This window comes from Cryptomeria japonica, unplaced genomic scaffold (genome assembly GCF_030272615.1).
Source record: "Cryptomeria japonica unplaced genomic scaffold, Sugi_1.0 HiC_scaffold_15, whole genome shotgun sequence".
Lineage (NCBI taxonomy): Eukaryota > Viridiplantae > Streptophyta > Pinopsida > Cupressales > Cupressaceae > Cryptomeria > Cryptomeria japonica.
In genome coordinates this window covers 617,501-632,500 of record NW_026728837.1, presented here as the reverse complement: position 1 = coordinate 632,500, position 15,000 = coordinate 617,501, and the positions used below count along the sequence as shown (strand labels likewise).

General features: G+C 59.7%; 1 non-coding gene across 1 annotated transcript; it reads left to right on the top strand.

Moving 5' to 3' along the window:
- The first annotated feature begins 11,661 nt into the window (after window positions 1-11,661).
- Window positions 11,662-11,780, top strand: LOC131860691 (5S ribosomal RNA). Its single transcript, XR_009359785.1, has one exon. It is a non-coding gene; the product is annotated as a 5S ribosomal RNA (ribosomal RNA).
- The last annotated feature ends 3,220 nt before the right edge of the window (window positions 11,781-15,000 follow it).

The window sequence follows — 15,000 nt, the reverse complement described above, 5'->3', positions numbered from 1 at the left end:
AAATGGCACAAGCACACACACACAAGCATCCTCGGAAGAGGACAGTTCGAGTGACAGGTCAAATCCAAGAGTTCCGAAGACTACCTCCAGGAACAATCGGGAACAAGACCGATTACAAGTCGTCGAGTCTGTTACTGGGCGAACACGAGATGCGCACAGGAAATCGATCAGCCCTCACAATGGCCCAAGGCCAGAGATCGGACTGCTACGATTTACCCCAACAATCATCGTGCCACTCTTCGCAGAGAGGTGATCAGGGCTCGAGGCAAGGGATGCATCAAGGATAGCAATCATGTTGTGAGGCGAGATTCCAAAGGCTAAACGTGAGAGGCTGCAGGGTCGACTCAGAGAGGTCTATGCATGTGAGAGGCTGAAAGCAAGGTCGAATCGGAGCGGTCTATGCATCGGGCGCGCTTGGGGCGACTACCAGTGCCAACCCCTTATCCCGCGACGCGTCCGACAAAGAGAACGTTCCAAGGCGGCAGAGGAGGTTACCAGCCGAAGGATGCAGTAGCAATAACAGGTATAGTTCCGCGGCGGCCGAGAAGACTCACCGCATAGGAATCGGGATGCGAGGCGAGGGATGCGGCGGGAAGGCCCCGACGGCTAAACGGAAGAGGCTGCAGGGCCACCTCGGAATGGTCCAAGCATCGGATGCGATTGGGACGACTACCAGTGCCAACCCCTTATCCCGCGATGCGTCCGATACACAGATAGTTCCAAGGCGGCCGAGGAGCCTCACCGCATATCAATCGGGGTGCGAGGCGAGGGATGGGGCGGGAAGGCCCCAACGGCTAGACGGAAGAGGCTTCAGGGCCACCTCGGAATGGTCCAAGCATCGGACGCGCTTGGGGCGACTGCCAGTGCCAACCCCTTATCCCGCGATGCGTCCGATACACAGATGGTTCCAAGGCGGCCGAGGAGCCTCACCGCATAGCAATCGGGGGTGCGAGGCGAGGGATGGGGCGGGAAGGCCCCAACGGCTAGACGGAAGAGGCTTCAGGGCCGCCTAGGAATGGTCCAAGCATCGGACACGCTTGGGGCGACTACCAGTGACAGCCCCCTATCCCGCGATGCGTCCGATACGAAGATGGTTCCAAGGCGGCCGAGGAGCCTCACCGCATAGCAATCGGGGTGCGAGGTGGGGGATGCGGCGAGATGGCCCCAACGGCTAGACGGAAGAGGCCACAGGGCCGCGTCGGAATACTCCAAGCATCGGACGCGCTTGGGGCGACTACCAGTGACAACCCCTTATCCCGCGATGCGTCCGATACGAAGATAGTTCCAAGGCGGCCGAGGAGCCTCACCGCATAGCAATCGGGGTGCGAGGTGGGGGATGCGGCGAGATGGCCCCAACGGCTAGACGGAAGAGGCTGCAGGGCCGCCTCGGAATAGTCCAAGCATCGGACGCGCTTGGGGCGACTACCAGTGACAACCCCTTATCCCGCGATGCGTCCGATACGAAGATAGTTCCAAGGCGGCCGAAGAGCCTCACCGCATAGCAATCGGGGTGCGAGGTGGGGGATGCGGCGAGATGGCCCCAACGGCTAGACGGAAGAGGCCACAGGGCCGCCTCGGAATAGTCCAAGCATCGGACGAGCTTGGGGCGACTACCAGTGACAACCCCTTATCCCGCGATGCGTCCGATACGAAGATAGTTCCCAGGCGGCCGAGGAGCCTCACCGCATAGCAATCGGGGTGCGAGGCGAGGGATGCGGCGAGATGGCCCCAAAGGCTAGACGGAAGAGGCTGCAGGGCTGCCTCGGAATAGTCCAAGCATCGGACGCGCTTGGGGCGACTACCACTGCCAACCCCTTATCCCGCGATGCGTCCGATACACAGATAGTTCCGAGGCGGCCGAGGAGGTGGGGGATGCGGCGAGATGGCCCCAACGGCTAGACGGAAGAGGCTGCAGGGCCGCCTCGGAATAGTCCAAGCATCGGACGCGCTTGGGGCGACTACCAGTGACAACCCCTTATCCCGCGATGCGTCCGATACACAGATAGTTCCGAGGCGGCCAAGGAGCCTCACCGCATAGCAATCGTGGTGCGAGGTGGGGGATGCGGCGAGATGGCCCCAACGGCTAGACGGAAGAGGCTGCAGGGCCGCCTCGGAATGGTCCAAGCATCGGATGCGCTTGGGGCGACTACCACTGCCAACCCCTTATCCCGCGATGCGTCCGATACACAGATAGTTCCAAGGCGGCCGAGGAGCCTCACAGCATAGCAATCAGGGTGCGAGGCGAGGGATGCGGCGAGAAAGCCCCAACGGCTAGAGGGAAGAGGCTTCAGGTCCGCCTCGGAATGGTCCAAGCATCGGACGCGCTTGGGGCGACTACCAGTGACAACCCCTTATCCCGCGACGCGTCCGATACACAGATAGTTCCAAGGCGGCCGAGGAGCCTCACCGCATAGCAATCGGGGTGCGAGGCGAGGGATGCGGCGAGAAGGACCCAACGGCTACACGGAAGAGGCTTCGGGGCCGCCTCGGAATGGTCCAAGCATCGGACGCGCTTGGGGCGACTACCAGTGACAACCCCTTATCCCGCGACGCGTCCGATACACAGATAGTTCCAAGGCGGCCGAGGAGCCTCACCGCATAGCAATCGGGGTGCGAGGCGAGGGATGCGGCGAGAAGGACCCAACGGCTAGACGGAAGAGGCTTCGGGGCCGCCTCGGAATGGTCCAAGCGTCGGACGCGCTTGGGGCGACTACCAGTGACAACCCCTTATCCCGCGACGCGTCCGATACACAGATAGTTCCAAGGCGGCCGAGGAGCCTCACCGCATAGCAATCGGGGTGCGAGGCGAGGGATGCGGCGATAAGGACCCAACGGCTAGACGGAAGAGGCTTCGGGTCCGCCTCGGAATGGTCCAAGCATCGGACGCGCTTGGGGCGACTACCAGTGACAACCCCTTATCCCGCGACGCGTCCGATACACAGATAGTTCCAAGGCGGCCGAGGAGCCTCACCGCATAGCAATCGGGGTGCGAGGCGAGGGATGCGGCGAGAAGGACCCAACGGCTAGACGGAAGAGGCTTCGGGTCCGCCTCGGAATGGTCCAAGCATCGGACGCGCTTGGGGCGACTACCAGTGACAACCCCTTATCCCGCGACGCGTCCGATACACAGATAGTTCCAAGGCGGCCGAGGAGCCTCACCGCATAGCAATCGGGGTGCGAGGCGAGGGATGCGGCGAGAAGGACCCAACGGCTAGACGGAAGAGGCTTCGGGTCCGCCTCGGAATGGTCCAAGCATCGGACGCGCTTGGGGCGACTACCAGTGACAACCCCTTATCCCGCGACGCGTCCGATACACAGATAGTTCCAAGGCGGCCGAGGAGCCTCACCGCATAGCAATCGGGGTGCGAGGCGAAGGATGCGGCGAGAAGGACCCAATGGCTAGACGGAAGAGGCTTCGGGTCCGCCTCGGAATGGTCCAAGCATCGGATGCGCTTGGGGCGACTACCAGTGACAACCCCTTATCCCGCGACGCGTCCGATACACAGATAGTTCCAAGGCGGCCGAGGAGCCTCACCGCATAGCAATCGGGGTGCGAGGCGAGGGATGCGGCGAGAAGGACCCAACGGCTAGACGGAAGAGGCTTCAGGGCCGCCTCGGAATGGTCCAAGCATCGAACGCGCTTGGGGCGACTACCAGTGACAACCCCTTATCCCGCGACGCGTTCGATACACAGATAGTTCCGAGGCGGCCGAGGAGCCTCACCGCATAGCAATCGGGGTGCGAGGCGAGGGATGCGGCGAGAAGGACCCAACGGCTAGACGGAAGAGGCTTCAGGGCCGCCTCGGAATGGTCCAAGCATCGGACGCGCTTGGGGCGACTACCAGTGACAACCCCTTATCCCGCGACGCGTCCGATACACAGATAGTTCCGAGGCGGCCGAGGAGCCTCACCGCATAGCAATCGGGGTGCGAGGCGAGGGATGCGGCGAGAAGGACCCAACGGCTAGACGGAAGAGGCTTCAGGGCCGCCTCGGAATGGTCCAAGCATCAGACGCGCTTGGGGTGACTACCAATGACAACCCCTTATCCCGCGACGCGTCCGATACACAGATAGTTCCGAGGCGGCCGAGGAGCCTCACCGCATAGCAATCGGGTGCGAGGCGAGGGATGCGGCGAGAAGGACCCAACGGCTAGACGGAAGAGGCTTCAGGGCCGCCTCGGAATGGTCCAAGCATGGGACGCGCTTGGGGCGACTACCAGTGACAACCCCTTATCCCGCGACGCGTCCGATACACAGATAGTTCCGAGGCGGCCGAGGAGCCTCACCGCATAGCAATCGGGGTGCGAGGCGAGGGATGCGGCGAGAAGGACCCAACGGCTAGACAGAAGAGGCTTCAGGGCCGCCTCGGAATGGTCCAAGCATCGGACGCGCTTGGGGCGACTACCGTTGCCAACCCCTTATCCCGCGATGCGTCTGATACACAGATAGTTCCGAGGCGGCCGAGGAGCCTCACCGCATAGCAATCGGGTTGCGAGGCAGATTATTGGGAAGGGAACCCCCTGGGATGCGGCTCAAGCAGTGCCCAAAGGGACTGGAATGCGGAATCACATCGAGAGACCCAAATGCTATACGAGGGCTCAAATCGAATTATCGATTTGGCCACGACATGGACGCATCGGAACGACTACCTTTGCCGAACCACTCGCAATTGCATCCATACCGAAACCAATAGACATTTCCGTTAGAGCCCTCGCATAGCATTCGGGAATCTCGCATGCCCCTCTAAATCGACCAATGCTGGCGCTCAATGAAAATCCGAGCGCTACCACCGTTCGAGCGCCAGCATTGGTCGAGTTAGAGGGGCACGGGGGAGAATGCTCCAGTCAACACCTCCCCTATATAAGTTATTTGTCCGATTCTCGCACAACCGTAGTCTGCCTCGTCGAATCAAACAACGGTCCCAGATTCCGACTTCCGTTCCGTAGAGACCCAAAAGCTAGATGGAGGCTCGCAAGAAAGAGAGTCGGCGCATAGCAATCGGGTTTCTCGAACGTTTAGGGACCGAGCTCACTTGCGGATAGGGCAAAATCCGCCAAGCAACCCAAAAGCTAGACGGGGGCTCGAATCGAATCGCCTAGGCGGCCACAACAACGACGTGTTGGATCGACTACCAGTGCCAAACCATTCAGCAAGACTAGTCTGTGTCGAGGCCGGATAGAGATTCTCAGAGAGCGCCCGCATAGCATTTAGGAGACCTGCCGCGTCCCTCACACTCGACAAATGGTGGTGCACGTTTATAAATCCGAGCGATCCCAACCCTTTCAAGCACCAACATCGGTCGAGATAGAGGGGCACGGAGGGGGCTGCGTGAGACAACACAGTCCCCTATATAAGTTATTTGTCCGATTCTCACACATCCGAAGAATGGTCATCAAATCGGACAACAGCCCAAACTTCCGACTTCCGTCCCAGAAAGCCCAAGAGCTATCTAAAACGTTCATGGCCGGAACTCGATCGCGGCTATACCAGTCCGCCAAGCAACCCAAAAGCTAGACTGGAGCTCTAGTCGAATCACCTCTGTGGCCATTGCAAGGACGTGTTGGAGCGACTACCATTGCCGAACCATTCCGCAGGTCGAGTCCATACCAAGGCCGCATAGAGATTCACGATGAGCTCCTGCATAGCAATCAGGAGACTTGCCGTGTCCATCACAATCGATAAATCCTGGTGCAAGATTTTTGCATCCGAGCGCTCCAACCAGTCGAGCACCAGCATCAATCGACATAAACGGGCACGGGGGGAGGATGCTCGAGAACACTACCTCCCCTATATAAGTTATTTGTCCGATTCTCAAGCAGCCGAAGTCTGGTCATCGAATCGGGTCAAAGACCACAACTTCCGACTTTACCCACAATGCAAGTCATCGAATCGAACATCGGCCCCCGAGTCGGACTCCATGCGTATGTCAGGTCATCGGACCCAAATTCCGCCTTCCTGCGCATGGCGGGCCATCAATATCAACTCGGTCATCGGACCCAAACTCCGCCTTTTTGCGTATGGCACGCCTTCAAATCGGTCATCGGACCCAAATTCCGCCTTCCTGTGCATGGCGGGCCATCAACATCAACTCGGTCATCGGACCCAAATTCCGCCTTTCTGCGCATGGCACGCCATCAACTCGGTCATCGGACCCAAATTCCGCCTTCCTGCGCATGGCAGGTCATCGGACACAAATTCAGACCTCGCCAATATGCCTACGTATCGAATCGGTCATCGGACCCAACTTCCGACTTCATCCATACTGTAGGGTCTTTGAGGTTGGCGCGGTGCGCTCAACCCAGGGAGTCGACCCATCGAAGCATACACCTCCCCTATATAAGCTATTTGTCCGATTCCCACACCTGTGTAGTTTGCACCTCTGACCAGGACATCGACCCCAACTTCCGAACTCGACTGCAACGACGGCACCAGCGCCTTGGTGCGCACCTTGCGACGCACAGTCCCAACATTCGCCTTCCTGCACATGGCAGGTCATCGGACCCAAATTCCGACCTCGCGAGTATGCCTACATATCGAATCGGTCATCGGACCCAACTTCCGACTTCATCCATACCGTAGGGTCTTTGAGGTTGGCGCGGTGCGCTCAACCCGGGGAGTCGACCCAACGAAGCATACACCTCCCCTATATAAGCTATTTGTCCGATTCCCACACCTGTGTAGTTTGCACCTCCGATCAAGACATCGACCCCAACTTCCGAACTCGCCTCCAACGACCGAACCAGCGCCTTGGTGCGCACCTTGCAACGCACAGTGCCAACATTCGCCTTCCTGCACGTGGCAGGTCATCGGACCCAAATTCCGACCTCGCGAGTATGCCTACATATCGAATCGGTCATCGGACCCAACTTCCGACTTCATCCATACCGTAGGGTCTTTGAGGTTGGCGCGGTGCGCTCAACCCGGGGAGTCGACCCAACGAAGCATACACCTCCCCTATATAAGCTATTTGTCCGATTCCCACACCTGTGTAGCTTGCACCTCCGATCAGGACATCGACCCCAACTTCCGAACTCGACTAAAAAGACCGCACCAGCGCCTTGGTGTGCACCTTGCAACGCACAGTGCCAACATTCGCCTTCCTGCACATGGCAGGTCATCGGACCCAAATTCCGACCTCATGAGCATACCTACTAATCGAATCGGTCATCGGACCCAACTTCCGACTTCATCCATACCGTAGGGTCTTTGAGGTTGGCGCGGTGCGCTCAACCTGGGGAGTCGACCCATCGAAGCATACACCTCCCCTATATAAGCTATTTGTCCGATTCCGACACCTGTGTAGTTTGCACCTCCGCTCAGGACATCGACCCCAACTTCCGAACTCGCCTGCAACGACCGAACCAGCGCCTTGGTGCGCACCAAAAGTGCGCACTTTTGGAGGGCACTTTTGTGCGCTCCAAAGGTGCGCACTTTTGGAGGGCACTTTTCTGCGCTCCAAAGGTGCGCACTTTTGGAGGGCACTTTTTGGAGGGCACTTTTCTGCGCTCCAAAGGTGCGCACTTTTGGAGGGCACTTTTTGGAGGGCACTTTTCTGCGCTCCAAAGGTGCGCACTTTTGGAGGGCACTTTTTGGAGGGCACTTTTCTGCGCTCCAAAGGTGCGCACTTTTGGAGGGCACTTTTTGGAGGGCACTTTTCTGCGCTCCAAAGGTGCGCACTTTTGGAGGGCACTTTTTGGAGGGCACTTTTCTGCGCTCCAAAGGTGCGCACTTTTGGAGGGCACTTTTTGGAGGGCACTTTTCTGCGCTCCAAAGGTGCGCACTTTTGGAGGGCACTTTTTGGAGGGCACTTTTCTGCACTCCAAAGGTGCGCACTTTTGGAGGGCACTTTTTGGAGGGCACTTTTGTGCGCTCCAAAGGTGCGCACTTTTGGAGGGCACTTTTGTGCACTCCAAAGGTGCGCACTTTTGGAGGGCACTTTTCCTGCGCTCCAAAGGTGCACACCTAGGTGAGCACCTTCGACCACACCTTGTAGCACACCAAACTCTGACTTTCGACTTCATCCGCAATGCAGGGTCTTTGAGGTTGGCGCAATGCGCACAACCAGGGGAGTCGACCCATCAAACCCAACACCTCCCCTATATAAGCTATTTGTTTGATTCTCATACATGCGTAGCCTGCAGGAGCAATTAGGACATCGACCCCAACTTTCGGCTTCTAAACGAAAACAAGGTCTTTGAGGTTGGTGTAATGCGAACAACTAGGGGAGTCAACCCATCAAACCCAACACCTCCCCTATATAAGCTATTTGTCTGATTCTCATACATGTGTAGTCTACAGGAGCAATTAGGACATCGACCCCAACTTTTGACTTCTTAACGAAAACAAGGTCTTTGAGGTTGACGTAATGCGCACAACCAGGGGAGTCGACCCATCAAACCCAACACCTCCCCTATATAAGCTATTTGTCCGATTCTCATACATGTGTAGCCTGCAGGAGCCATTAGGACATTGACCCCAACTTTTGACTTCTTAACGAAAACAAGGTCTTTGAGGTTGGCGTAATGCGCACAACCAAGGGAGTTGACCCATCAAACCCAACACCTCCCCTATATAAGCTATTTGTCTGATTCTCATACATGTGTAGCCTGCAACAACGATTAGGACATCCACCCCAACTTCTGAATTCGTCTGCGTTGACCGCACCAAAGGTGCACGCCTTGGTGCTCACCAAAATCCGACTTCCGACTTCTTCTGCTATGCGGGGTCTTTGAGGTTGGCGCAGTGCGCACAACCAGGGGAGTCAACCCATCGAATGCAACACCTCCCCTATATAAGCTATTTGTCTGATTCTCATACATGCGTAGACTGCAGCAATGATTAGGACATCCACCCCAACTTTTGACTTCTTAAACAAGACAGGGTCTTTGAAGTTGGTGCAGTGCACACAACCAGGGGAGTCGACCCATCAAACGCAACACCTCCCCTATATAAAGCTATTTGTCCGATTCTCATACGTGTAGTCTGCAGCAGCGATTAGGACATCGACCCCAACTTCCGAATTCGTTTGCATTGACCGCACCAAAGGTGCACGCCTTGGTGTGCACCCTGGAGTGCACTTTGGTGCTCACCTCGGTGCACACTTTGGTGTGCACCTCGGTGTGCACCAAAGGTGCGCACCTTGGAGCGCACCAAAGGTGTACACTTTGGAGCGCACCACATAGGGTCTTTGAGAGGTTGGCGCAGTGCGCACACCAAGGTGGGTGTTGAGGTGCGTGCCGAGGTGGGTGGGTGCTAGGGTGCGCTCCATGGTGGGTGCCAGGGTGGGTGCGTGCTAGGGTGGATTCCAAAGAGGGTCATAGGGTGGGTGCCAAGGTGGGTTGGTGATATAGTGGGTTCAAAGGTGGGTACTAGGGTGGGTTCCAAGGTGGGTCACAAGTTGGGTGCCAGGATGCGTGGGTGTTAGGTTGGGTGCCAAGGTGGGCTCCTGCGTGGGTGGGTGCTAGGGTGGGTTTCAAGGTGGACGCGAGGGCGGGTGCCAAGGTGGGTAACAAGTTGGGTGTTAGGATGGGTGAGTGCTAGAGTGGGTGCCAAGGTGGGTGGGTGCTAAGGTGGATGCCAAGGTGGTTCACAGGGTGGGTGGGTTCTAGGGTGAGTTCCAAGGTGGGTCACAGGTTCAGTGCTAGGGTGGGTGTCAAGGCGGGTGTCGAGGTGCCTGGGTGCTAGGGTGTGGATGCCAATGTGGGTCATAGGGTGGGTACTAGGGTGGGCTGCAATGTGGGTGCCAAGGTGGGTAACATGCTCGGTGGGTTCTAAATTGGGTGCCAGGGTGGGTGTGCACCCACCTTGCCCGAGGTGGGTGCCAAGGTGCCAGTGTGGGTGGGTGCTAAGGTGGATGCCAAGGTGGGTGAGAAGGTGGGTGATAGGTTGAGTGGTAGGATGGGTGGGTGCCAAGATGGGTCACAGGGTGGGTGCAAGGGTGGGTAGGTGCTAGGGTTGGTGTCAGGGTGGGTGGGTGCTAGGTTGGGTTCCAAGGTGGGTGCGAGGGTGAGTGTCAAGGTGGGTCACAGGTTAGGTGCTAGGATGGGTGAGTGCTAGGGTGCAAAGGTGCCAGGGTGGGTGCTAGGATGGGTCGATGCTAGGGTGAGTGGCAAGGTGGGTCCACAAGTGTCAAGGTGGGTGCCGAGGTGGGTGCCAAGTCGGCGACTGCTATGGTGGATGCCAAGGTGGGTCACGGGGTGGGTGCCAAGTTGCTAGGTTGGGTTCCAAGGTGGGTGCCAACGTGGGTGCTAGGGTGCGTGGGTTAAAGGGTGTGTCACAACGTGGGTGCCAGGATGGGTGCGCACCCACACTGGCCAAGACGGGTGCGGGTGCAAGGTTGGGTTCCAAGCCCGGTCACAGGCTGGGTGCTAGGATGGGTGGGTGCCAAGGTGGGCACCAGGGTGGGTGCACCCACCCTGGCCAAGGTGGGTCACGGGGTGGGTCCTAGGGTGGGTAACGGGGTGGGTACTAAGGTGCGTGCCAAGGTGGGTCATAGGGTGGGTGCCAAGGTGGGCACCAGGGTGGGTGTGCACCAACCCTAGCCAGGGTAGGTCACGGGGTGGTTGTCGGGGTGGGCGTCAAGGAGCCAAGGTGGGTGGCAAGTAGCCAAGTTGCGTGCCAAGGTGGGTGTCGGGGTGGGTGCCAAGGATCCAAGGTGGGTGCCAAGGAACCAAGGTGGGTGTCTGGGTGGGTGCCGAGGTGGGAGCCAGGGTGGGTCCCAAGGTGAGTGCAAAGGTGGGTGCCAGGGTCAAGGTGAGTGCCAATGTGGGTTCCAAGGTGCCAGGGTCAGGGTGAGTGCCAATGTGGGTTCAAAGGTGCTAAGTTGGGTGCGAGGTTGGGTGCGAGGGTGGGTGGGTGCCAAGGTGTGCTAGGTGGAAGCCCGGGTGGGTCGGCATCCCATGGGTGTCGAGTTGGGTGCCTGATGGGTGCTTCTTGTCAAGTTTTAGTCGTCGGGACTCATTTCGAGCCTTAGAGGTCGTTTCTTGTCCGGTTGCCCTGTCTTCGACCTGGGAACCCAATTTTGGTCCTCGGGTCCCATTTTTTTTTGTCTCGCATCCCACTTTTGGCCTGTGGCCTTTTCGGGGTCGATTCTCGTTTTGGGCATCAGAGCATGTTTCTTCTCCTAAAACCCAATATTTGTTTATTAAGTCTCGGAACACATTTTTGTTCTCGTGGACCCATCATGGGTCTTGGAACGCATTTGTGGTCCTTGGGTCCCATTTTGCATCCCGAAACTTGTGTTTTGGTGCTTGATCCCTATTTTGGGTGCCCACCTTGCACCAAGTGCGCACCCGGGGCAAACCGAGCGCCTTGGTGCACCGGGGCAAGATCGAGCGTGCACCCGAGGCGCCCCGAACATGCACCAAGGTGCACTCGGCCCACATGTGAGCGCAGGTCGTTGCGCCCGAGGTGGTGTGTGGGCACCGCGTTGCAGACGGGACACTGCACGCACACGACGCCCCCTCCAGGTGCACGCACGTAGGCCGGGCCGGGTGCACACCCGACGCCCTAGCAAGGTGCGCGCACCCGGGCAGGGCTCACACTTGGCGAACGGGGCGCACTTCGCGAGGGAGGGTGTGCACCTCGACGGGGGTGGGTGGCCGGGGTGGATTCGCACGTGGGTCGCGGTTTGCTAAGTACACACTGCGACAAGCTCATAACGGGTGCGATCATACCAGCGTTAGTGCACCGGATCCCATCAGAACTCCGCAGTTAAGCGCGCTTGGGCCGGAGTAGTACTGGGATGGGTGACCTCCCGGGAAGTCCCGGTGTTGCACCCTTTTTTAGTTTTTCGCCGGGCGTCGCAATGCTATTTGAATAAACCTTTTGCCCGTTTGCGTTCTCGTCGGGGCCGGGCCGGGCCGGGGTGCGCTGCCCGCACTACCGCGCGCGCGGGGGCGACACCGAGCGCGCACCCGAGGCGCCCCGAGCACACAGGCCACGGTGCAACCCGGGCGTTGTGCGCGCACCCCGGTGCGCCCGAGGTGCTGCGCGCGCACCCAGGTGAAATCGGTGTGCACCTCGGCCAGTGCGCGCTCGGTCGAGTCGCGCACGTTGGCCAAGGTGCACGGTGATGTTTCTTACTCTAAGGTTCCGCACCAGACGCCCGGGACAGGTGAGCGAAGCTGGGCGGGGCCGGGTGCGCGGCCGGGGCAGGTGCACGCAGCTGGAGAGAGCTTTGGAGCACACTTCGGAGCGCACCAATGATGCGCTCCATTCAAAAGTTTCCTGAAAAGGCAAAAAAAGTTGAGATTATAGAATTTCCCACTTGAGAGATTGTAAAAAAAAAAAATTTAAAATGAAGGAAACGCGGGTGCCAAGGTGTGCGCGCCCGGGTGCGCAGCCCAGCCAAGGTGTGCGCACCAAGGCGCCCACCCTGGCGAAGGTGCACGCAAGGTGCGCACCCGAGGCAAACCGGACAATTAACCCAACTTTCGACTTCGCGCGCACCTGCGCACCTTCGAGCGCACTTCGGAGCGCTCCTTGGTGCGCACCAATCTTGGGCACCTCGGAGTGCACCATGGCGCCCACCAAGGTGCGCACCCGGGGCAAACCGAGCTCCGACTTCGTGCGCACCTTGGAGCGCACGAAAGGTGCGCACCATGGCGCCCACCAAGGTGCGCAGCCCAGCCAAGGCGTGCGCATCAAGGTGCGCACCCTGGCGAAGGTGCGCACCCGGGGCAAACCGAGCTCCGACTTCGTGCGCACCTTGGAGCGCACAAAAGGTGCGCAACCCAGCCAAGGTGTGCGCACCCCGGTCAAACCGAGCTCCGAATCGTGCGCACCAGAGGTGCACGCCATCGTGCGCACCTTGGAGCACACTTCGGAGCCCTCCTTGGTGCGCGCCGATGTTGCGCACCTCGGAGCGCACCCGGGGAAAACAATGCAATTAACCCGACTTTCGACTTCGTGGGCACCTCGGAGCGCTCTCGGGTTCGCACCTCGGAGCACACCGAGGTGCGCACCTTTGATGCGCTGCCTTCACCAATTTCCAGAAAAGGCAAGAAAACATTGAGAAGGTGTGCGCACCGAGGTGCCCACCCTGGCGAAGGTGCACGCGAGGTGCGCACCCGGGGCAAACCGGGCTCCGACTTCGTGCACGCCGCACCTTGGAGCACACTTCGGAGCGCTCCTTGGTGCGCACCAGGGCGCGCAACCCAGCCGAGGTGCCCACCCCGGCGAAGGTGCACGCGAGGTGCGCACCCGGGGCAAACCGGGCTCCGACTTCGTGCACGCCATGGTGCCCACCGCGGCGAAGGTGCACGCGAGGTGCGCACCCGGGGCAAACCGGGCTCCGACTTCGTGCACGCCGCACCTTGGAGCACACTTCGGAGCGCTCCTTGGTGCGCACCATGGTGCCCACCAGGGCGCGCAACCCCGCCGAAGGTGCACGCGAGGTGCGCACCCGGGGCAAACCGGGCTCCGACTTCGTGCACGCCGCACCTTGGAGCACACTTCGGAGCGCTCCTTGGTGCGCACCATGGTGCCCACCAGGGCGCGCAACCCCGCCGAAGGTGCACGCGAGGTGCGCACCCGGGGCAAACCGGGCTCCGACTTCGTGCACGCCATGGTGCGCACCGCGGCGAAGGTGCGCACCCGGGGCAAACCGGGCTCCGACTTCGTGCACGCCGCACCTTGGAGCACACTTCGGAGCGCTCCTTGGTGCGCACCAGGGCGCGCAACCCAGCCGAGGTGCCCACCCCGGCGAAGGTGCACGCGAGGTGCGTACCCGGGGCAAACCGGGCTCCGACTTCGTGCACGCCGCACCTTGGAGCACACTTCGGAGCGCTCCTTGGTGCGCACCATGGTGCCCACCAGGCCGCGCAACCCAGCCAAGGTGTGCGCACCAAGGTGCACGCGAGGTGCGCACCCGGGGCAAACCGGGGTCCGACTTCGTGCACGCCGCACCTTGGAGCACACATCGGGGCGCTCCCGGGTTCGCACCGGCGTTGCGCACCGTGGTGGGCACCTCAGAGCACACCAAGGTGGGCAGCGAGGTGCGCACCTTTGATGCGATGCCTTCACTAATTTCCATAAAAGGCAAAAAAAAAACGAGATTTTAAAATTTCCGTTTTGAAAGATAGTGAGAAAAAGGGAATGCTGGTGCCATCTTGAGCCCGCCCTGGTGCGCAGCCCAGCCAAGGTGTGCGCACCAAGGTGCCCACCCTGGCGAAGGTGCGCGCCCGGGCAATTAACCCAACTTCCAACTTCGCGCGCGCCAGGGTGGGAGCGCACCCAACAACCGGGCCTGGGAAGAGCCAATGCGAGAAACCCCACCAAACGCTCTGACAAAAAAAGAGGGGGCGCTCCAGTAACCCCGCTTCGGAGCGCACCCTGGGCAAACCCAGCCAAGGTGCCCACCCCGGCCAAGGTGCAGGCGAGGTGCGCACCCGGGGCAAACCGGGCTCCGACAACGTGCACGCCGCACCTTGGAGCACACTTCGTAGCGCTCCCGGGTGCGCACCTCAGAGCACACCAAGGTGGGCAGCGAGGTGCGCACCTTTGATGCGCTGCCTTCACTAATTTCCAGAAAAGGCAAAAAAAAAAGGAGATTTTAAAATTTCCGTTTTGAAAGATAGTGAAAAAAACGGAACGCGCGTGCCATCTTGAGCCCGCCCTGGTGCGCAGCCCAGGTAAGGTGCCCACCCTGGCAAAGGTGCGCACCCGGGCAATTAACCCTACTTCCGACTTCGTGCGCGCCAGGGTGGCAACCGGGCCTCGGAAGAGCCAATGCGAGAAACCCCACCAAACGCTCCGACAAAAAAAGAGGCGGCGCTCCAATAACCCCGCTTCGGAGCGCAGCCGGGGCAAACCCAGCCAAGGTGCCCACCCCGACGAAGGTGCACGCGAGGTGCGCACCCGGGGCAAACCGGGCTCCGACAACGTGCACGCAGCACCTTGGAGCACACTTCGAAGCACTCCCGGGTGCCCACCGGCGTTGCGCACCGTGGTGGGCAGCGAGGTGCGCACCTTTGATGCGCTGCCTTCACTAATTTCCAG